We start from the raw sequence: 23,627 nt of genomic DNA, 5'->3' as shown, positions 1-23,627 counted from the left end.
AATAATGTGTAATCTAACGATTTGGATGAGAGATTGTTGTTATTAATAAAAAAACATAACTGGCAGATTTTTTCTTTCAGCTACTAATTGTCGACAAATTGCGGTCCGGCGCCTGGAACTGGTTTCGATTCCAGGCGCGACGCGGCGACTAGACGTACGGTAGGCGCCGCGCCGTTTTGATTCGACTATTCCTCCAAATTCCTAATCCTACGAACAGCTTTTGATAAATTATTTATTATCAATGCTTTTTACGAAAATGCATTTCTTTTGTATTGATGAGAGATGCTTTTGATTGTGTAATGATTGATCTACTGTCCAGTACGTATTTGTTTTCATCTTTGTTTAAATCTTTGTTTCAAGTTTATTTTTGAATGATCTATGTTATTTTTATGATTAAATAAGGTACTGCAGCTTGTTAAAACATAAAAAGTTAATATAAATTAATAATATTTTTATTGTTGTAAGATTGAATTTGGAACGTTTTAAACTTTCTTAAAGTATCTAGCACAAAAAGATTGAAACAAAATACGGAAATACATGTGAAAATCTTTAGAGAAGTATGTATTAACATTTTTTTCTGCCGTTTCACCGTATTGTCGAAGGGCCACCCTAACTAAAATATCACCAGCATAAACCCATAAAAATTGTATTCCTCAAATATTCCTAAGAAACCCGTGATTTATCAGCTGCTTTTCTTTAAGATAAAAATCAGCTGTGTCTGACAATATATTTCGTATACATTAGTATCTGACGAAGGAAGTAGGAATCAACCGTAGTAAGTTCGAGATCAGGGATGCGGTCATCAAAAACAAGTAAGTTTTGTAATTTATGCCAAGCTTTCAACCTTTATTAAGGTCTTCATCAGGGCTCTACAAGTAATAACAATATTTATAATTAATAAATAATAAGTAACAGAATAATACTCTCATAACAATGGATAACTTACTCGTTAAATATTAAAAGTAAAATATTGTAGTATAAAGTATAATGATAGCGATTAAAAACAGCAGTATACACAGCATGACTGTCGATAAGTGTCAAAAATTTCTGGAGATGTTTCTACTCACCACATACAACAAAAACTTCCTTTAAACCCCTGTCCAAATCTCAACGGTTAAGAAGTAATTTCAGGTTTTGGGTGTTTTTTAAATTTTCGACTTAAGTCCACTAAATTGCTTATAAACTTCAAAATTACTGACTGTAGAAAAATCTTGTTTGTGCCATCTGAAAGAATGTTAAATTTTCTGTAAGGAAACCTATTAACATTACAGAATTGGTGAAAAAATCTGCAGGAAAAATTCAGAAAAAACGAAAATGTTGAAAGTTGGAATTTTTTAAAATGTTGGATTGGTAATTGCTAATAAATTCAAACTTCTGGAGCTGTGCAAATTCCCTCAAAGGTTCTCCATTCAATTAGCTTACAGAGGTATACTCACTGTTTTGGATTGCGCTTCTGGGAGGCTCAAAAATTTAGCATTTTGTTGAAAAAAACTGGTGTTGATGAAGGGGAACGTTCAATTCTCCCCCCCCCCGTGTCAAACGCAGTCAGAAGTTTTTTCAACATCAATCAGGACCATACTATATCTTGGGATTTATAAGCATTGTTTAAATTTTACAAATACATGTAAACAAATTTTCTAGCATCGTACAAATTCATTTCTTTCACATCCGACATGTATTTGTAAAATTTAAACAGTGTTTACAAATCCCAGGCTCTGAAGTTGATCTCAATAAAGATCGAAACATTGGCCCGGTAAAAAAAAAGTTTTTCTAAACCTACGTCACACCAGACCGCATCTCACGACCTCTGCATAATCATTTTGTGTATTCTATGTTTCGTACATGCGCAGAATTCATTTATAAATAATACAAAAATCACAGCGTAATCTAATTTTTATCAGGATTAATATTGAAGTTTGTTGCTTAAAAACGAGCAATAATTTAAAGAATTTTAATCTTATTAATCAACTCGCCTGTAGAAATAATTAAATATTTAAAATTATTAAGTGTGATTCAGCGGAACGACTTAGTTATCGATCGATGTCACTACTTAACCCCATTGGTTAACGTGATCATCAAACTGTGAATCATACTCGAACAACTTAATTTCAGGAAGGAATAACATTAATCTAACAGTTAACAAAAAAGAAATTGTTGTTTTCAAATTTCGATTACACTCACGATTAAAACAAAGTAGCATTTAAAAAAAAATAAAGAAAAAAATAAAAAAAATGGGGAAAATTGTAGTTATGAAAGTCCACTGAGGTAAGACCTAAGGCGGAACCCAAGGTTTCTTATATAAGACTGCATGTTTTCTCTATTTGACTTGTATCCGTAATTCCGGGAGCTCGGACATATTTGCCCCGCTAGAAAAATCTATGGTAAAAGGTACACAATTATGCTAATGCTGACTAGCGGTTGATCTAGGATCAGTTTGAACCGTGGTCCTTGGTGCAATTCTCCCTTCTCTGAACTTGGTTCAAATTATGAACGAAGAGAACACTTAGAGTGAACGAATTTAGTTTTAGATAAGGTCTAACTATCAATTAATTTTTAGGTATGTTTTCTACGTAAATGATATTATATAAGTATATTGGAATACTAAATTCAGACATAAATTAACATTTTTAGGAATAAATTTATTTTCTCGTTATCTACAATTCAACAACATATTTATATCTATTATCCGTACTTACTTTTTTTTAATAATCTATAAATACAATAACGCTAGTTCTATTCGACATAGATTTTTTTAAATTCTGTTCTCAATCCAAGACTCGTAGGCGAATGAATGTTTAAAACGTGTTTACCCCACATTTTAAACAAGTTTTACAGCAGAAAATCAGGTTAAGTTGGTTCTACATGTTAGACCGAGCTTCACATTTAAACGATTCCACATACATATGGTCAATTATAGCATAATGTTTTACAATAATACAATAAACGGCAAACGGACTTGGTGAGTGAACTTGTTTAACTTTGCCTGAAACATGCAACCTCAACCATCAAAGTTCACCTTTGAGGTGATCTTTAATCAAATTTTGAAAATCTTTTTAAAAATGAAAGTACAATAATTTTCTTTTATATGACAAAAGATTATCAATAATTGACCCTTATGGTTTACTTATTCCTTTGGAAATACTACTTAAACTATTTCGATTTTATTTAGCTAATCAAGTAAGAAGTAAAAATTTCTTAAAATTTTAAAGGTTATCCTTAAGTCCATTATATTTCGTTGTCCGATTGACCAGATAACTTCTTTAAATTAATTAATCTTTATATAAGCTATTCGTTGAAATGAAAAGTTAGTGTCACGAGCGGGATTCGAACCCACGACCTTCGGCTAAATACGCCGTTGCTCTACCACTTGAGCTATCGTGAAAAAAATTGAAAAATGGCAAAAACGAGGAAAAATTCGAAAGGAAGGTTGAGATGGGAAGTTGGTGTCAGAGTGGATCGAAGTCACGCGATAGCTCAAGTGTTAGAGCAGCGGCGTATTTAGCAGAAGGTCCCGGGTTCGAATCCCGCTCATAACACAACTTTTTCATTTCAACCGAGACCTTACATAAAGATTAATCAATTGAAATTATCCTTAAGGATCGCCTTCATTTATGAGTATTAAGTTGTGTGTTATTAAAAGCCATTCATTGTCACTCTTCTGTTAAATTGAATTCAGAAATGCATTCTGTTCTTCACCAGCTAAATTTTTAGCGTAAATGTTAGGAAGGATTAGACTATCTTTTTGTAGAAATGATGAATGATGGAAAAAAGATAGCCCCTACTCGTACGTTGTAAGTTGTTTTACAACGATCCGGAATTCGAGCCCTTAGCTCATCATCAGATTGAAGGATTTCTAAATTGCAAAAGTGAACCCGCCGATACCCCTGCCAACGCGACGTTCCAATGAGAAGCTGGTTTTTTAATGGCGCTCAATTTGAACGTGCGAAAAGCGGGAATTATAACACAAGTAAATATTATAATGGTAAATACTTAATATTATTAAATTATTAAGGATTAGACTATTAAAGGATTAGACTATTGTTAGATGTTAGTCTATTGTTGATATTATTGTCAAAAAGTGACCCGCTCAGAAATTTCAATCACGTTAATTTCTATTTTTGTTTTTATTTCGATTAAAGGCGTTAATTATCAAATCAAGGCTCGAAAAGAATGCAAATGACGGGGGCAGTCTTTGGCCCTTTTGTTTAAATACACGACAACAATGAACGAAATGCCATTGAAGGCGATACAATTAGCAATTATAAAGCCGATTGTCCGAAAAAGCCAGTAATGAAAATCGTCCGAGTGGTGACAAAAGGTCCGGCGAAGTGGTAAACACCATGATGATATGATATGTTCTGTTTTTTCTGGGAAATTCTAATTACGTTTGAAGTAAATGGTATTTCAGTTATTGTTAAACTTTCAATGTAGGAAAATGACCGTTTGAAAGTCGAACGCGAGAAAACTCAAGTCGATCATTTCCTTTCAAATAATATAACTACCATGATCCATGATTTTTATTTTTTGGTTTCTCCTGTCGAACTGCCTCTCAGCAAGGACAACAGGAAAGTTGAGGTACCCATACGACCCCCCCCCCAAGAGCCTCTGCTCAGGAGGGAAGAAGGGTAGTCTTTTATCATTTTTTTATCAGGGGTTTTTCGAAGATGTGGATAAAAAACATTAAGCCCACTATGAAAAAGTTCACATTCTCTCCTCTTCGGGGCAAGACGCGCCCAGGGTCCCACCATACCCTACGCGGATGACGTCCCCAAGACAATGGCAGGTGTAGTGACTTATCAACTGTCCCAATAACTGGCATGTTAATATATAATTAATGGAAAGAAAACAAAATTGCCTAAATATTACACAATAATAACATACATATATAAATCTATTTAATTGTTGATTCAAGTGCAATGAAAGTTAAATAAACAAGAAAAATTTGTATCTGACATTTTGTGCAATGGTAATAATTAATTGATTATTAAGTTTATTCGAACAATTAGATCTTTTATCTTGATTAGCATGTAGAGAGCGTCTTTGCTTAATATTACTCTTGATAAACAGAGATATTCCATTTTTAATCAAAGTTTGAAAATGTCCTGCGGGATAGGGATAAAAAAGGCGGCCACAAAGCCTTCTGCACCACGACCTGAGTAGATTGTACTCCCCTGTTTTTTATAACGCAGTGGCCAGCTTCAGGTTTTTAATCAACCTACATATCCATGCCAGTGGCTTCTAGTGAAGGTTCTTGTTTGTGGCTTTTCATGTACTAGTTGCAAGAATCTGCACCTACATTCACAAAAACATAAAATGTGTTCTGCTGTCTCCTTCTCTTCCTGGCAGTATCTGCACAGTGTTTCTTCTGACTGTACTCCTATCCGGTCCATGTGGTTTTTTAAGTGGCGGTGAGGAGACCAACAGGAATCATGGCTGCGGTTGCCTTCCAGTAATTCCTTTGTAAGTTTTCGGATGGTCCTTCTATGATTCTTTTCATGTGCTTCTTGCATGCGGTATAGTTACACCAGATTTTGGACTCAGTAAGGATCCATTTTGATATGTATCCTCTTTTGTGGGAAGATGCTAAGCCACAGTAGTGTTCAGGATCTAGAGAGTCCATGTTTCTTTCTTCCTCTTTGGCCAACATGTCAGCCTTTTCTTTACCCTTATGCCCGCATACCCAGGGTCCCACAGGGTCAGGTCATTAGTGTCGTTGACTTCCATCACGGCCTCCATGCAGTTCCAAACACTCTTTACCTTCACTTCGCATGAGACTAGGGCCTTCTTTAGTGCTGGCTGACTGTAAGAGAAGATGGCTATCTTCCGGGAATTTTTCCTAGTCTTTTGATTTCCCTGCAGAGTATTCAATCTCTATAATTTCAGACTAGAAAACTGCAGCATATTTACCTAGGTATACCGTAAGTTCGGTCTTTGGATTCATCTCGAAGACTCCTGCGTGCCTATGTTGGTTTTGGAGCTGCCAATAAGTAATGCATGTATGTGGTCAGCTGGTCTTCCCGTTGCGCCCGCATACAGGAAAATCTAGCACTCCTATTTTATGAAGATGTTAGGGCAAATTATTACGGTTTAGCCGAAGACGGATTATTGAGCTGAAAAAATTTCTAGGGCCACCAATAACCTTCCCTTTGATTTTGAGCGATACCTCGTATTCTTGTTGTCATGAGACTCTTTTAAATCTTTCCAAATGAGCTATAATATCGGATACAGTGATGGGATTCAATCTCGTTCCACAGTAAACGGCCTCTTTAGCTAGATCAACTGACTTATTGACCATTTATATTATGCCTATTATTTCCTTTAACCCAAATCATTTAAACCCAAGGATATTGAGATTGTTTTCTAATTTTTTAACCGTTAGCACACTTACAATACGATGATAAGATGATAACATTTTCCTACCGCGTTCAGATATGCGATTAAGAAGTTCCAAAATGGCCATGTCTTAATCACCACCTACCTACGGTTTCGGGGTGTACTCGAGTAATCTCCATGAGACCAAACTTATAGATAGAGACCAACATGCAAAGTAGGTAAAGTTTGCCAGTGTTGTGATGTTCTTGTAGGTGCCGGTGATGTAGAACATTGCGTGAGAGCTTCGATAGCTGGCTTAGCATGGTTTAAACACACAACATTCATTGGACCATATCCCCGATCCCACCAAATATTTTGAATTGTATCTGGTCTATCATTATGAATTTTATATTTACGAAATTCAGCCTTTTGTTTTTCCCATTCAGACTTCCACTCTTCACCTCACTAATATTTTAGGTTTCGTGAAGGTGTACAAACTGCATCTCCTGGGTTTGTAATAGAAATAAAAGGGGGTGTCGGTGGCCGCGACGGTTTAGGCGTTGACAGGGCGCTCATCACTGTAAGGTTAAGGTCCCGGGGCCGCTGGATTCGAACCCGACATACTTACAATTGAGCTTTTTTTCAAAAACACCGGCACCCCGAGGGTTCATATGACCTCTGCTATTGCGAACCCTAGTAAAAAAATAAAAAAAATAGAAATTAAATTCTCATAATCTTGAGGAAGGGTAATTAATGTCTCTATTTTTTAGAAAGTGAATGTATTTATTAGCGTGAATGTGTGATGTGAGAGTGTCTAAGGAGGACTCGATTATTCTATCACCATAATTGAATGAATGCTATGTAAATAGGAGTGAACGTATTTAAGAATGAACTTGAGTATGAATGGGTTGGAACTGCATGCGTTGGGTGCTGAATTGCCCTGGACAGCCAACACGCCGGGGTTGGGAAATTGTCGAGCCTGCCAGCTTTATCTGTAGTCCATATGCTTATCTTGGTTTTGTTAAGAAGAGGTGGAGGATGGTTTTGTGGTGCTTGGAAAATCATCTTAAATGGGCAGTGATCAGACTGACTATAGAAGGTTTCCTGATACTATAATTTATATGCTGGTTTATTATCATAATGAGTTAAAGATGATCAAGTAACTCGAAATGGTTGCAAGCCCACTAGAAATTAAAAGAGTGGAACGCATCAAAATAGAGAGTAGTTAAACTGACATCGAAAAAGCATTTTTTCAAAGCATTAAACTATGCTAAAAAAAATTCGTCTTTTGTTTTATTGCAAATTGTTGTTGATGCTGCTAAACTGCCTGAAACATCGCACAGTCTTAAAGAAATATTTTTTTTAGGTGGGCTGTAGGTTGATCCAATGTTTACGTGCATTGTATGGGTAGTTTGAATTGACGCAGATTGACTGTAATCTTTAATTCTATACACTTAAAGTCTTATTCATTATATTCAACGTAACAAACACCAAAACCACGGACGCAGTGCATAAATATGCGTTCATTCTTAAAAACTAATTTATACTTATAGCGTTGCTTCAAGAAAAAGGAATGGTTTACATCGGTTTGCATAGATTTGGGCAAGGATTTGTTTACCCTCTTCGCCGATTTGGCCGATGGATGAGCAATTTCAATTCGAAAGTTGAAGTCCTTCAGGAAGTGCTTAGAGGTCAATTTGTATGAACTTTCGGCCCGACCGTTCAGAGCTCCGTTGCGCAATCCGAAGCATTCCGGCCCTCGTAGTTGGTTTTTTCTTTTTTTAGGTAACCATTCAGAGATGTCTCTGGGTAACGCTTCCCTCCCTCTCATGAAAATAAGCGGGTTCCGTATATATTAAAAAAAAAAATTAAAACACTTTTACGTAAATTATTCATAATATGATGGAACGGTCATGCAATGTCTTCAGACTTTCTAATCCTTTTAAAAACTAATGTGTTTAAAGACAGAATATTAGGATTATATAGTGTGAACATTGTTAATTTTTTAAACATTAAGTAGTTAATCTATATAAATGTTTTCCAGCTCATCGATTGTCGCAAAGTAAATGGGAAAATAACGTTTTCAAAAAAAGTAAAAAATAAATTTCCGATGAGGTTGTTTTACAATCTTTAACACTTTATAGGGAAACACTAGTTTTAAACTATTTTTTTAAATGTTTTGTGCCTTAAAATATTTCAATGAAGGAAAAAGTAGTTACCGCTCTCTAGGGTTACTACCGAAACCTATGTAGGGATATTTGATTGTAATTAGTTTTTTATTAAAGTTTTTTTTCAGTTTTTGTATTGTGTATGGATTTTAAGATTTGCCTTTTANAACATAATTATGCTCATCTGGCTCGAATTCAGAATCGATCACCGTTTCATCTTGGATCTCATAATGGTGTTGGCTTAATTCGGCCAAAAAATGATAAGTATTGATTTTATGTTTTAAGTACCTAATATTAATTTTGATATTTAAAATCGACGTAAAACTTAGAGTTTGTACTAGAAATGAACTTTAGGAATAAAATTCGTATAGAAAAATCTTGTAGAAACGGAACGTACTCACTGATACGTAAAAATCGCTTCTGAATTTACAAAAACGTCTTGTCAAAAATGTGAAATTTAATTGATGATGCACTACAAGATTCACTAAATATTGTCGAATTAGTCTTATCAAGCAGAAAAGAATTAGGAAAAATATTTAACAACTTGTCAAGTAGGCATCTTTGGGCGGGGTTTTGAATAGGTAATGGTCAAAATATCAACCACTTATCCATGCCTTCCATTTTCATGGTAACATCGCTAGAATATTTTTCAAGATGGTATTTTTTCACCTTCCTCTAGGTACCGAAACCTATGTAGGGATATTTGATTGTAATTAGTTTTTTATTAAAGTTTTTTTTCAGTTTTTGTATTGTGTATGGATTTTAAGATTTGCCTTTTAAAAGGGCTATCATAAAAATCTAAAATGTGTGGGTTTTTTAAATTGGATGTATGATTTGCTTATACATTGAGAAAGGGTTGTTATTTCTTTATATTTTATTTAAGGCAATAGTACATAAACCAGTTACTCATGTTTTTTATTTGAATATTTTACATGACAAGGCGCTGTATTTAATAAAAATTGTATATCATAACTTTTTTTAAATATTTTATACCATAGTTATGGTTTTTTAACCAGTATCCCATTTTTTTTGTTTGAACGATATAAATTTTATTCATTTAATTAATTGGGTATATTACATAAATTTATTATTTATCTCTCTAGAATCTCTTCTTGGGTGTATATACTATTCATTTTAGTTTTACGTTTAAATCCAAACTGTATGTAATTAACTCTGTATGTTTTAAACGTTCTGACTCTTTTTTTATGATATATTGTAAGTGAATTTTTGTTCTATTATTAACATTTTGTAGTATTCGAGCAATTCCAATTTTTGTGTGAGAACATCTAAGGGATCTATATATTAGATTATTTATTAAATTCTTTAACAAGATAAAAAATAAAAAGATGATTTGAGAGTGAGTTTAATCTGCCTGAGTTGCTTTAGTGTGCCAAGAAGTGATTGTTTTAAAAAAAAAGTTATATTTAGATAGTTTAGTCTATTGTTTGTTTTGATGATGTCTGACAACGTCTTCTATTTGCAGAAGAAAAGTACTATACTGATTTTTTATGACGATCAGAAATTAATCTAAAAAACATAACTTTTATCTAACATTACTAACATTTTCAAATATATACAGGTAAAATATACAAACATTAACGACTAATTTATACTTTCAAAAGAAAGGAGAACAGTTTGTAATATAATTAATTTAATCATTAATGATGATGTCTTACAAGGCCTTTTATTTACAGACGAAATGTTCTGTACTGATTTTTCATTTATATTTTGAATATTTGTATGCCACAATTTTTTATAATATCGGTGGAATATTCATTAATGCATTAAAAAAAATATACATTTTTTCCAATCTCTGTATGATAAAGTCCAAGGGCTCTATCTATTAGATTATTTATCAGATTCCTTAAAAAGAACAAAAATAAAAAGATGATTTGAGGGTGAGTTTAATCTGCCTGAATAAGTTGTTTTAGTGGGCCAAGAAGTGATTATTGAAAAAAGTTATATCTAGATAGTTTAGTCTATTGTTTGCTTTTTGTGTATCTAATGTAAATTTTATATTTTAAGCTTTAACGATTGTGTTTCATTTTTTATACAAAAATATCATCAATACATTTAATAAGGATAAGGGGCTTTATATTAGTAAATATAAAGGGTTTTTAAAGATATGGTTTATGTATATCCCACGTAACAGATAAGGAAACTCCCATAGCGATATCTACTAATTGTCTGTAATAATTATTATTAGTTGTTTTTTATATCGTGAATGACAACATTTTAGTTAATTATTTTAATACATTATTTAGATGACCGTCAGTGCGTTTTCGCCAGGTGTTTATTATTCTTAAGCGGCGTCAAGGTTGAAGGCTCGGCTCTTCCCTCAGGCTTTACGATTTCAAACCTCATTGAATTTTTTTAATTCATCTGTAACAGAGAAAATATTTTTTTTAAATTTAAGCCTTGGGGCTTTGTTGCTTCCTATTTTTACACTCAAAGAAAAAAAACTGGACACTAGCATTTTTTCTTTATTTCAATCTGTGTCTTTATCTTTATTTCAATGATAACATTCTTATTTGAACGATGGACCCGTCTCTTCATCATTCCCCATAAATAATTTATGGGATTCATGTCAGGAGAACGTACTGGCCAATAGATTGTGGTAATCCTTACAATCTCTAAGTAATGGGTGACAACTCGAACTACATGTGATCGTGCATTATCATGCATTAACACGAAGTTGTCACCAAAAAATGAACCGAATGGGATCACAGCTTCCTGAAGAACTTTGTCAATGTACCTTAGTGCATTCGAAGATTTATTCTGTACGAAAAGCAATTTGGTATGTGTATGAACGTTGATTTCACTCCATACCATAATTGACTGTCTTTGAAAAGGAAGTGAGTTACGAATGGCACATGAAGCAAAGCGTTCGCGACCTCTTTTCCACACACGGTCCCAATTATCTGACTGCCACAAACCAAACAGAACCCAACTGTAAAGAATAAAGCCCCCACATTGTTCAAGTGTCCAAGTCCAATGTCTATCCAATAATAGAGACTCTATACGTCTAGGGATGTCTAGAGACTATGCTCTTCTCACGAAGCCTTTTGATGTCTGTTTTAAAGGTCACATTACTGTTTGCAGTTGACTACAGGACAAAATGAAAATAAGGAAATAGACAAATTCAAGTCAAAAAAACAATCCTAGAACCTTCTAGGAAATTTCGGAAAGAAAGAAACAATATAAGGCGCTAAAGTAAGGATAAAAAACTTCGAATCCTAAAAGGATTCTTAACAGGATTAAGGACTTAATGGGAATTTGAATAAAATTGGTATAAACGAACATAGTAGTGCAAATTCTGCAGAGAAGCAGAGGAAACATTAACACACCTACTAACAAACTGTGGTGCTACTTATGCCCGCAGGAAGAAGTATTTTGGGATGTACAATGTGACCGAACTAGTCAAGTTCCTTGATGAACTAGGACTCACCGATAGGGCTCAGTATACCATACATCCTGATTAATACATCTACATACAAATACATTAAGGATCACTAAAAACAAGATATAAATAGTAGCTTCCTGATAATTTTTTTTATTGAGTTGTTTCACATGAAATGGCCGATTTTATGCAGTTATTAATCATCCACTTTTGTTTATAATGATAAGTTTCCCAATCGATTACACACTTTTTAGTATACCTCCAAATATGCACATGGAAACACGCGATTTTTCGTGCAATATTCCTTTACGAGTTTAAACTCGGGCATTCGGCAGCTGAGGCTGCAAGAAACACCGGTAAGACATTTGGGGGAAGGAGTGTAAATGAACGGACTATTCGCTGTTGGTTTGCTATGTTTTTGGAAGTTTTGCGAAGTTTGCAAATACCGAATTGGAAAACTAGCCCTGCGGAACAACTTTAATTGACAACGATTTCCTTAAGCTTTTCATGTAGAAGAACAACCAATGCCAGACAGTCAGAGGACTTGCAGCACTACTAAATGCAAGTGTAGCTACAGTGTCAAGACAATTAAGGAATATAGGACAAGTAAAAAAACTTAATTTATTGGTCCCTCATGAGATCACTGGGCAACAGCGTTTTGTTGCTCGCCAGGAAAAAACCCAGCCTTTTTTTGAAAGAATAATCACTTCCAATGAAAAATGGATTGCATATGACAAATAGCGTCGGTCAGGGCAGTGGTTAAACATCGACGAAATTGCAGGACACACGTCAAAACCAAATTTACACCCAAAAATTGATGGTGAATATATGGTGGTCCATGGATGGAAGTACGCATTATTCCTTTTTGCCTTGAGGTGAGACCATTAATTCTACATCGTACTGCAAGGAAATAGACGAAATGCATAAAAAATTACTCAAAAAACAACCTGCATTGGTAAATCGGAAAGGTCCGACAACGCCAGGCCTCATGTCAAAACATGCTGTAAACAAATGGAAAGAGTTTGGCTACGAATTTCTTCAGCATCCACCTTATTCTCTAGACTTGTCTCCAACAGATTTTTATCTGTTTAGTAATTTAGACAACTTCGTCAAAGGAAAAATTGTTGAAAATGATGTTCAAGTCCAAAAACTGTTTTCAGATTTTGTTTCATTTCAAAGTTCAGTATTCTTCAGTTCCGGCATAAAAAATGTTGGTCACGGCTGGGAAAAATGTGTAGAAAATAGAAGGTAAATACTTCAAATAAAATTATTTTATTTTTATATAGTAATTTTACCAAAAAACCTTTGCCTTGGAAACGGTCATTTCATGTTAAACAACCCAACACTATACAAGGTCTTGCAATGCTCGATCCTATTATAAACTAACTGTAATTAATAAATTGAGAAGTCATTAAGGCAGTTTATTTTTATTGAAAATGTTGCAGAGGAAACCAGGCAATAATGACGCATATTTCACAATAATTGTGCCATTTTAAAGAAGGTGAGAGGAGTCTTACATAAAACCCGTATTGTATCTTTTGCTTTCACCTTCAAAACGGTAAACAATTACACTACTATCATCATGTCTATATCTGTTTACTCATTTCGTCAAAATTTCACTTTAATAAGATTATTTAATTTTTTTTTAAATCTGAATTTTAGTTATGCTAAAAACTCTTTTCTAAAACAACCCATTAATGATAAGATTGAGCCTTTTGATAAAAGAAAGAACAAATGAGATTGAACGGTCCAGAACCGGTTCGGCGGAGCCTTGAAATTTCATCCAAAAAGGATAAAAATTCTCAAGCTCAAAACGTGAACAAACTGAATATGTATATATACCATTTATTAAATGCAGACAATTATTGATTATAAGTGATATTAGGAGCTAATGTGTTATGCTTATTAGCCGCCAATCATGCCAGTTCGCCTTGGTGGTTGAAGCTATTGGAAAAAAAGATCATCACGAGAGTCCTGTTGTCACGGTTTCAGACTTAATATCAAGGACGAAAAAAGTACCGGTGAACTTTGAAGCCTTCCCGTGGAAAAAAGACATTTGGGCGAAACGGGAAAGGCGCCGGCATAGGCCAGACCTTAGAGGCTCCGGTGCTTTAAAGGGGTTGTCTCATTCCATAAAATAAACCAGATCTATATACATTTAGATATATAAAAACTTGAAAGTAATTATGTACTTACAAACGAAATGTACTGTACTGATTTTGTATGTCATATTAATCTAAAAAACATCATTTTTTTTAAACATTACTAACATTTTCAGGTAAAGGTAAAATGATGATCTTTGACCAGGCCCTTCTATTTGCGGACAAAATGTTCTGTACTAATTTAGTATATTTTTCAGAAATTAATCTAAAAACATCACATTTTATAACAATAGTAACATTTTCAAACATATAAAGGTAAAATATAAAAAAATTAACAACTAATTTATACTTTCAAAAGAACGGAGAACAGTTTAAAATCATAACTAATTCAATCATTAATGATGATGTCTGACGAGGCCTTCTGTTTGCAGACAAAATATTCTGTACTGATTTTTTATGATTGTCAGAAATTAATCTAAAAAACATCACTTTTTTTCTAACATTTTTAATATTTTACAATATATAAAGGTAAAATATAAAAAAAAATTGACAACTAATTTATACTTTCAAAAGAACGGATAACAGTTTGTAATTATAATTAATTTAATCATTAAATGTCTGACAAGGTCTTCACATTATCCTTTTCAAATGAACTATTAACACAATTCATAAAAAAAAATTGTGCAAATTATGGTTTTGAATAAAAAAATAATTGCGTTTTGATCCCAACAATTCATTAAAAATAGAAAATGTTTCATTTAGTCCAGGAGTTTAATTTTTAATTTGTAGGATGTACACCTTTCCTTCATCAAATATCACAATAATATAAAATAATGGATGATCTGGATGAAAAAACTCATTACTTTCCTATGTATTTATTTCTATTCTTTTTATATTCAACAAATAATGCATATATATTAATCGTTCTATGGTTAATTTTTGATTTCGAATTATATGTGACAATTTACAAAAATCTCCTGCAGTTTTATTTCCAAGTTGTATATACTTTTATAAATATGTTTCTTTATGTGCACAAAATTGTAAAATAAAGTATTTCTATCTATCTATGTCATATAGGGATATATTTTCACAGTTATTAACAGCTCGAGATTATGAGATAAGTTAGGAGTACAAAATGCTCTCGATGCCATAAAAATTAAAAGAGCGGCGCACCTTCCCGTGCGATGAAATGTCAAGGTTGTCTCTTTGAATATCTGCTGCACATATTGTTTGTTTATTTTTTTTTCTCTCCATACCGAAGATATGATTTTTGATTAGGATACCCGAGTCGAAGATCGAGTAGTTGAGCGGTGAAAAATAATTGAAGCCATAGTATTGTTTTGAACTGTTTTTGTGCCTTAAAAAATATACTATATATACTTTCAACCGTTACTTCATTCAAGTTAAGTAAAATAAAGTGATAATAAATATATACATAAAATATATAAATAAAAATATAAATATAATAAAATAAAGTGGATATTCGATTTTGGCAAGAGAGGCGATTTTGTTTTTGTTTTTGACAAGTAATACGCACAATAAAATGTAATGCAGGTCCAGTTTTATCTTTTTTCAATGTTAAACGTTATATTCGGATAAATGATTTTCAGTAGCTTGTCAGAACCGTATTGTGGTTTTGTATTATTTTTTTCTGTTATCGTAATCAAGGTGTAAGGTTTGCAGTGACCACCTTTTGTCACACCACCTTCACACCGATGATTCTATGCATTTCCTGCCTTTAGCCTATAATTTTCTTCCACTTTGAACTAATAACATTTTTTCATTGGCAATGTAAGAAATATTGTAAGAATGAATAGTTTTTCGAGTTTAGAACAGCCACTTTTTTCAGATGTTAATTAAGGAAAACATTTCAAAACCATTAAACTAGTACGCTACTTTTTTTGTGGAAAAAGTGTTATTTATTAAGTTTAATATTCATCTTCATTTGAATCGTTTTTATATGTATAATTTTTATTATTGATTATTGAAAGTTGTTGATTAATTAAGCTTTTTTTAAAATGTACTATATACATTTTATAAAAACATATACATGTACCTTTTATAAAAAAGCTTAATTAATCAACAAATGTACCTGAAAAAATTAAGAAAAGAGGCATGTAATCATATGTATGTTAACGGAGGTAACCTATACGATCACGTTGTTTTTAAAATTATATATTATGTTGTATTTTATTATTTTTTAATTAATTATATATTTTATCTTTTTAATATGTAGATGCTGAGCTTCACCAAATTTAAGTAATTTTTATAAATGCAGTTTTCCTCAAGACATATGTTTAACACTCATCGAGTTAGAGTAAGGTAATTGTTTTTAATTTTGTTTCTAAATTGTTCAACATTTTTAACTGCTATGTTTTCCCATAATAAATAAGCCTTGATGATAACGATATAATCGTCAAAATCTCGGCACAAACTGAAAGGATTGTCGTCGTGTTGTGACTTCACTGAAGATCCTTTCTCCACGTAAATTAAAAGTGTAACCAAAATAAAAGAAATATTTAAGGCAGTCTTTTTATTATTATGCAGGTATGCTGCTATCAAAAGGCAATAAGATTGAGTACTTTTCTTTAACGTTATAATCGCATGTCAGCATTGACAATTCAATGTGATGAGAATAAAAATTTATTAAACGGGAAGTGGTTTTGATCTATTGCGTAATGGTAGGGTGATTAATTAAAAAGTGTCGGTGTGTGTTTAGGTGTTCATAAATATGCAAAACGTTTCGAATAAAAAGAGAGTGCTATGTTTCATGCTAATGGTCATTGGGCGACTTCCGAACAATCTTTTTTCGGCGCTCACGATCTAACCCCCGAAATCTAAAAGTAAGATTTTGAACTGCGTCTAAACGTTTATGCAACTTAAAAAGAAAGAAATTAAGGGAAGTCATGAAACAGGGATTGTCACGGTTTGCCCAGACTCATTAGAAGGGCCGTCACGGAAAACTAGACGTTTTTCATAGCTACCCTTTCCGAAAAATTGATTTTGAATTGAAATGTGAAGGACTCGATAATAGAGCAGACCCTGACCTTTGTAGTAAAAGCCGTCTCACTGAAATTTTCGATGGGGGAATCCGTAATTGCGGATTTCTAAAAAAATATAGTTTCTGTTATTAAACATAGTTGGAACCAAAAGATTATAGATAAATGTACGATTTCCTGTCATTGACTCTTTTCCACGAGAAAATATAAACAAATTCCAAAATGAGAACCAAAACCTCGTATATTATCATCTCAAAAGTTTCAAATATCACTTGTTAAACTTTATAAATAATTAAATGAGCACATATGTATAAAGAGACCAATCGGGGGACCGCGGCGGTGAACTAGTTAGGCAGCTATTTGCCACGGTAGCGATTCTGAGTTGTAATTCCGGCATAGTCATTGACTTTTTAATTGATAATACGAAAAAATATTGTAAAGTGGCTTGACCCTCCTTGACACCAACGGTTGGATGTTAAGCCCCTCCTGTACAAGAATTACTTTACTTTTAATAAAGGACCAGGAACCCCAAACGGCACGAAGCAGAAACAGAGGCAAACAAAAATCACTCATCTTTGAATAATAATTACCAAAAAAAATCAAATAATTAAATGATATATCGAATTCATTTTTTATCTTATTATTTTTTATATTCGATAGACGAAAACAACTGATATATTAAAGGTCTAGGTGAAGCTAGAAAAGATAAACAATGAAATCTCACATATTCGAATCATTTCCACCAAAAAATATTAAATACTTAAATGACGTACTAAAAGTGATTATTTATTCTATTAATAGACAAAGGCAACTGGTTTATTAAGCTCAAAAACCATGTAGTTTTCGAAAAAAATACAAACAACCAAAAACCGAATAAAATTATTGTCTTACCCGATGTCAAACGACCTGTTGGGTAGATTGGAACAAGAATTAAGCTCATTAACCACGTAATTTTCGAAAAAATACAAAAAAAACGAGAAAAAAAGATTATTTTTTAATTGTCTTATTTAATGTTAAATGACCTGGTGGGTCGAATGGGTCAAGAATTAAGCTCATTAACCACGTAATTTTCGAGAAAAACACAAAAAAAACGAAAAAAAAATAATTCTCTTATTCGATGTCAAACGACCTTTGGGTCGATTGGACAAGAATTATGTTCATAAACCACTTAATTTTCGAGAAAACACACAAAAAACGAAATTTTTTTTATTGTCTTATTTGATGTCAAACGACCTGCTGGGTCGATTGAACAAGAATTAAACTCATAAACTAGTTAATGTTCGAGAATAATACAAACAAACCGACAAAAACCTTATTTTGTCATATTCAATGTCAAATGACTTGCTGGTTCGATTGGATCAAGAATTAAACGTCTAGGTGAAGCCACGAAAGATAAAGTAATCAAAAATATTCCAATAATAGATTTTAAAGCAACGTTAAAGGGAAAAATTGTGCTTGGCCTAAGATTTTTTTCACGTTTGGCAGGGTGTTTTATGTCTTCAAATAGGCATTCATGTTTCGGAAAATTCCGAGTATGTTAGATTATTATTATTTTTTTTTAATTTTTTTTTTCTCCCGGGGGCTTCCAACAATAAAGTCATTTCAGCCCCCTCTCACTGCACTGTTGTGGCCGATGGGGTACACAATATTCCGCGATCGGCCCTACAGTCTAAAAGATCAATCATTTACAACAAACAAATAAATAAATTACTTATAAATAAGTACAGGACACAATAAAACACAACACAGATACACTTATTTACACAGATATTCACGTTTTATGCACTATTTACAAGTGAGGAAACTCTCTTAAAAAGCGGAATAGGGGATCCAACATTTGACTTGCTCGCCCGAGTACCGTTTTTATGTCAGGGTTCATGCCTACTCGTTCCCTGTAGGGGGCCAGGGCACGGCACTCCTCGACAAGATGAGACACACTGAGCAACCATTCTCTACAAGCGGGACACCTGCGCGGGTTTTGACCCAGAAGCAGATGCCCGTGTGTCAGACGGGTATGGCCAATCCTCAACCGAGTTAACACGATCCTTTCATTTCGTTTCAGATTCTCATGAGTCGTGCCCTTAACTCGCAGGAGCTTCTCGGACGACCCGGCCCACTGACGCTGCCAACGCTTTCCCACAGCGTTCTTTACTGCTCGCACAGCGTCACCGGGCCGGATCGCGGTAGCTTGGTCTGGAGGGCGAGACGTCCCAGCTTTCGCTGCCTCGTCTGCACGTTCGTTGCCCTCCAGCCCGACGTGTCCGGGTACCCAGACAACTACCACCGTTTTTCCCAGGCGCTCCAGCTCAGCATATCTTTCTAGAAGGAGCACGACAAGAGGGTCCGTGGCGAATCTGTCCTGGATTGCCGATACTGCACTCAGGGAGTCCGTACAGACAAGAAAGGCAGTGCCCTCATCGTCTCGCCGACCTCCGTTAGATCTTTACCAGAATGGTAAAAACAGAGGTCGTCGACATAGAGCATTTTTTTTATCTGCGGGGGGACCAAGTCGGCGATCCCGTTCACCGCAACTAGAAAGAGCGTGACACTCATCACCGATCCTTGGGGGATACCGCTCTCCTGAACGTGATCCCTGGATAGCACGGACCCAAGCCTGACTCGGAATCTTCGATTTTCAAGGAACCCGCGGATAAACCGTGGCATTTTGCCTTTAAGACCGATTTCTTGACATTTCCGCAGTATCGCATACCTCCAGGTAGTGTCATACGCCTTCTCGAGGTCGAAGAATACGGCCAGGGCGTGTTCTCTGTTCAGGAACGTGTTCTGAACAACTCCCTCGAGCTGACAAGCATGATCCACCGCAGAACGATGCCTGCGGAATCCTGCCTGATACTGGCTATAAACTCCTTTCGTCTCAAGGTACCAGGTCAAACGAACATTGACCATGGACTCCAGGAGTTTACTTAGGCAGGTTGTCAGAGAAATCGGTCTATAACTCGCAGTCAGACTCGGATCCCTGCCCTCCTTAAGGACAAGTACAATAAGCGCCTCTCGACAACGGTCAGGATAGGAGCCCGTATCCCATATGTTGTTGAAAAATTCCAACATTCGATGCTTAGCCCGCTGGTGCAGGTGGCGAAGCATCTCATACGGGATACCATCGCGCCCCGGACTAGAATTCCGGGTGCGACCCAGTGCCGACTCCAGCTCACTCATCGTTAGCGGCATGTTATACGCCTCTCCAGTGTCGCTGTCGAAGTCAACCGCAGTTTGTTCCGCCTCATCCTTGAGTATCCGGAAGCGGTCACTGTACGTCGCCGAGCTGGAGACGGCAGCAAAGTGCCTAGCCAGCTCTTCAGCCACATCCGATGCCTCAGTCACACTCCCGCTGTCTGTTACCAGTATCGGCACCGACGGAGGCTTGTTCCGGCCAGAGATGGCTCGGACCCTGTTCCAGACATCCCTGACAGGGGTATGACAGTTCATGCCTGAAACGTAGCTTTCTATGTAGTTTCTTTTTGCTTGTGTTAAAGTGCGCCTCTCTCTGGCCCTACTAACTTTGTATCTTGTTAGATTTTCCTCCGTCGGGTGTCTTCTGAAACGTCGGAATGACCGCCTCTTCTCCGCGTGTAACCTACCTCAAACGTCGGTCCACCAAGGTACTCGGGGTCTGGAAATAGTCCCACGAGTCCTGGGAACCGATATGCTCGCGGCGTGGTTAATCTCACTCTCGGTAAGATCGAGATCGATGTCCATATTTCCAGTGAGATTAGGTGTTGACATCGACGAGGAGAAAAGCTCCCAATCCGCACGCTTCAGATCCCATTTGGCAGGGGTGTGGTAGACAGCTCTTGAGACGGAACTCCTCAGAAGAATTGGGAAATGGTCACTCAAATGGGGGTCTTCCAATGGAGTCCATTCCAGTTGAGTTACCAGGGACGGTGACCTACCGACAAGTCAATCGCACTCAATCGTCCGTTGCTCAAATTTATATGCGTAGCAGCACCAGTATTTAGGGGTATCAATGCTAATTCGCTAATGATATCCCCCACATCTCTGCCCGTGGCATCGGCGAATTCAGACCCCCACCAAGGGTTGTGGGCATTAAAGTCACCCAGCAACATGATAGGTGGGGGGAGACGCTCGATCAGGGCAGAGAGCTCACTGTCTCGCCACGACATGTCTGGGGGAAGGTAAATCGAGCACAGGGTCATTGGTACTGGTGCTGCTATTCTAACGGCGACCGCCTGGATACCTGTCTCAAGTGTCACCTCACGTGCCTCTATTTTCTCTTATGAAAATGGCCACCCCTCCGTGAGCCCTACCCCCCGGATCAGGCTGCACCTCTCTTGAGAAGGTTTTGTACCCTCTCAGTTCGAGAAGAGCCCCCGGTCGGATATGGGTCTCCTGGAGGAGGATAGCCAATGGGACGTGTACCCTGGTGAGGAGCTGTAGCATGTTTCTTTTGCTGGATACTCCTCTACAATTCCATTGTAATATGGACTCCATCATTTATTCGGTTTTCTGAGGGTGCTTCCTTTGCTTTGGTCTGGGTCGACCTTTCTGCCAGCCTTTTTTCTTTCGGGCAGAGTTATCCGAAAGCACATCGGAGGACGTCTCTGACTCCGATGTCGCCTCGGCGTCCGTTACCCACTTAATACGTGGTAGACGACTGTTGTTTTTGGACGCCCCTGTCGCCGAAGGTGGGGGAGGTTTCGGGGGCGCCATTGTAGTCGTCGAGTCTTCGGGCTGCCTTTCTGGGCTAGCCCTGGTACATTATGGGGAGAGGGATGGTCGCTTCTCCTCACTGGGATAACGGTGAGGAAAAGGCTCTTTTAGTCGCCTCATACGACAGGCAGAGAAACCGTGGGCCTATTCTACCCCGGAACCCACACGGGTTGGGGTGGTTAGTTAAATGTGATAATAATATCAAAATAGAAATAAGCTTCACTTTGCGTGAAATTGTATTAGGTCTATTAGGTTTTATTCACTTACTCCAAGATTTTTTTTGTGTTGGACGCCATGATTGAGCAGAATGTCTGTACTTTTCTGTTTGGTGAAGTTTGTTACGTTTCAGGGAAATAGGAAGGCAAAAATTCGAGAATTTTTGTACGTGTATATTTTATTGAACAGTTTGTCTTTGAAAGCAGTAATAAAATCATAATAGAAAACTGTTTTAAAGGTTCTCTAAATATGCAACCATGAACTTCTTTCATTCCTTCCCAAATCTGTCTAAAAATTTGAAGAAATTAAACTAAATGCTCGAACAGGATGGGGACTTTAGTAATTACTAATTTGTTATTTAATCTAATATTTAATACTATTTAATTTAATAATAATTTAATCTATTTAATCTAGTTATTTAATACTAATTGTCAATAATTTAAAAAATCATGTTTTATATTTAACAATTGAAAGGTTTATTACATTTAAACACGTTTTTTATTTCACTAACATTTTTCAACATTTCTTTTTTGACATAAATTTTTGTTCTACCGTATTTTTAATTAAAGTGTGTCATGATCAAACAGGGAGTTTTGAGAGATTTTAGTGTGTTTTTATACATTAGCAAGATAATTCTTCGTTTCTTCTGCTCAGATTTAAAAAAGGATCTGTTCTTTGACTGTGGTAAGCAGATAGTGCCTCCCTCTTTCTGTTATAGCTAGAACTTCATGGTTGATGCATGGTTCACTAGGTTTAATCGCTGAAAAAGCGATAAAAAGCTTCAGCACAATAAAAACAAGTTAGTTTAATGTAATTAATTTTACGGTAAAAATCAAATTTTGTACATTAAATAATTTTAATGACAAGATTCTATCGTTAAAAACTGACAAAAAAATACAGCTGTGTATTTTTAAATAAATATAATACAATAATCCCGTACCTTGAGTTTTCATTATATCCAAAATATTGCTTTATTTTCTCTGGAATGTTTCTAAAATTTAACCTGACCAGGATATTTCAGCATAAGATTCTTGACAAGTTATCAATGCTTTTTTTGACATTTGACCCATTTAAGAACTGTGCCTCTTGCAAATTTTTAAACGTTTATTTTTTTTGTATTCTCACCTGTGTTTTGTGCGTCTACAGATTTTTAAATGAGTTGAAAGGACGGTTTTGATCCGTTGGTAGTCGAGAAACCGTGCCGCACTCTTTAAAGATCTTAACGACGACAACATAATTTAGTAACTATTAGAAAGAAAAATTTATTTTACCTTCTTGAAATTTTTGAGTAACTAGTAATCTGAGTACTCTCATCTAAGGCAAATTTACAGGTTAATTTTGATTTTAACTTCTCGTGTTTACTTCCAATCTTTCCCTATGTTTGGCTTAGTTCCTGCGATATCATTTACCGTTTTAAGTACTTGTTTTATGGATTATTCTGTCGCAGTCATCATATATATCCCGACCTTCAGTTTCTATATTTTTAAGGGACTTTCTTCAAAAATGGAATTACACTCATATAACGATTAATGTAAAATTTATACCGTTTACATAATTCAATATTTTATATGATAATAGAATTTTGGACATATCAGCTATTTTACAAAAACGAGTGGATTACAGAATCTAGGGCTTTCCGAATTTATATAACCGTAATTAGTATTTTTAGAAGCTTATCTCAAGTATCTTTACTCACTAGATGTCCAATTATTGGCAATAACAAGCAATAAAAAAGTTTGTA

The 23,627-nt window shown here is 35.3% G+C and overlaps 1 long non-coding RNA gene across 1 annotated transcript; it reads right to left on the bottom strand.

Annotated features, from left to right (window-relative positions):
• Positions 1 to 22,382: 22,382 nt before the first annotated feature.
• On the bottom strand, positions 22,383 to 23,568 carry LOC106663482. The gene is made up of 3 exons (XR_001340035.1): positions 23,158 to 23,568; positions 22,827 to 22,971; positions 22,383 to 22,646 (listed from the first exon to the last, which is right to left on the bottom strand). It is a non-coding gene; the product is annotated as an uncharacterized LOC106663482 (long non-coding RNA).
• Positions 23,569 to 23,627: the final 59 nt, after the last annotated feature.

The sequence above is a fragment of the Cimex lectularius genome, unplaced genomic scaffold (genome assembly GCF_000648675.2).
Source record: "Cimex lectularius strain Harlan isolate CLEC.00 unplaced genomic scaffold, Clec_2.1 scaffold199, whole genome shotgun sequence".
NCBI lineage: Eukaryota > Metazoa > Arthropoda > Insecta > Hemiptera > Cimicidae > Cimex > Cimex lectularius.
This window is presented reverse-complemented; position numbering and strand designations above follow the sequence as displayed.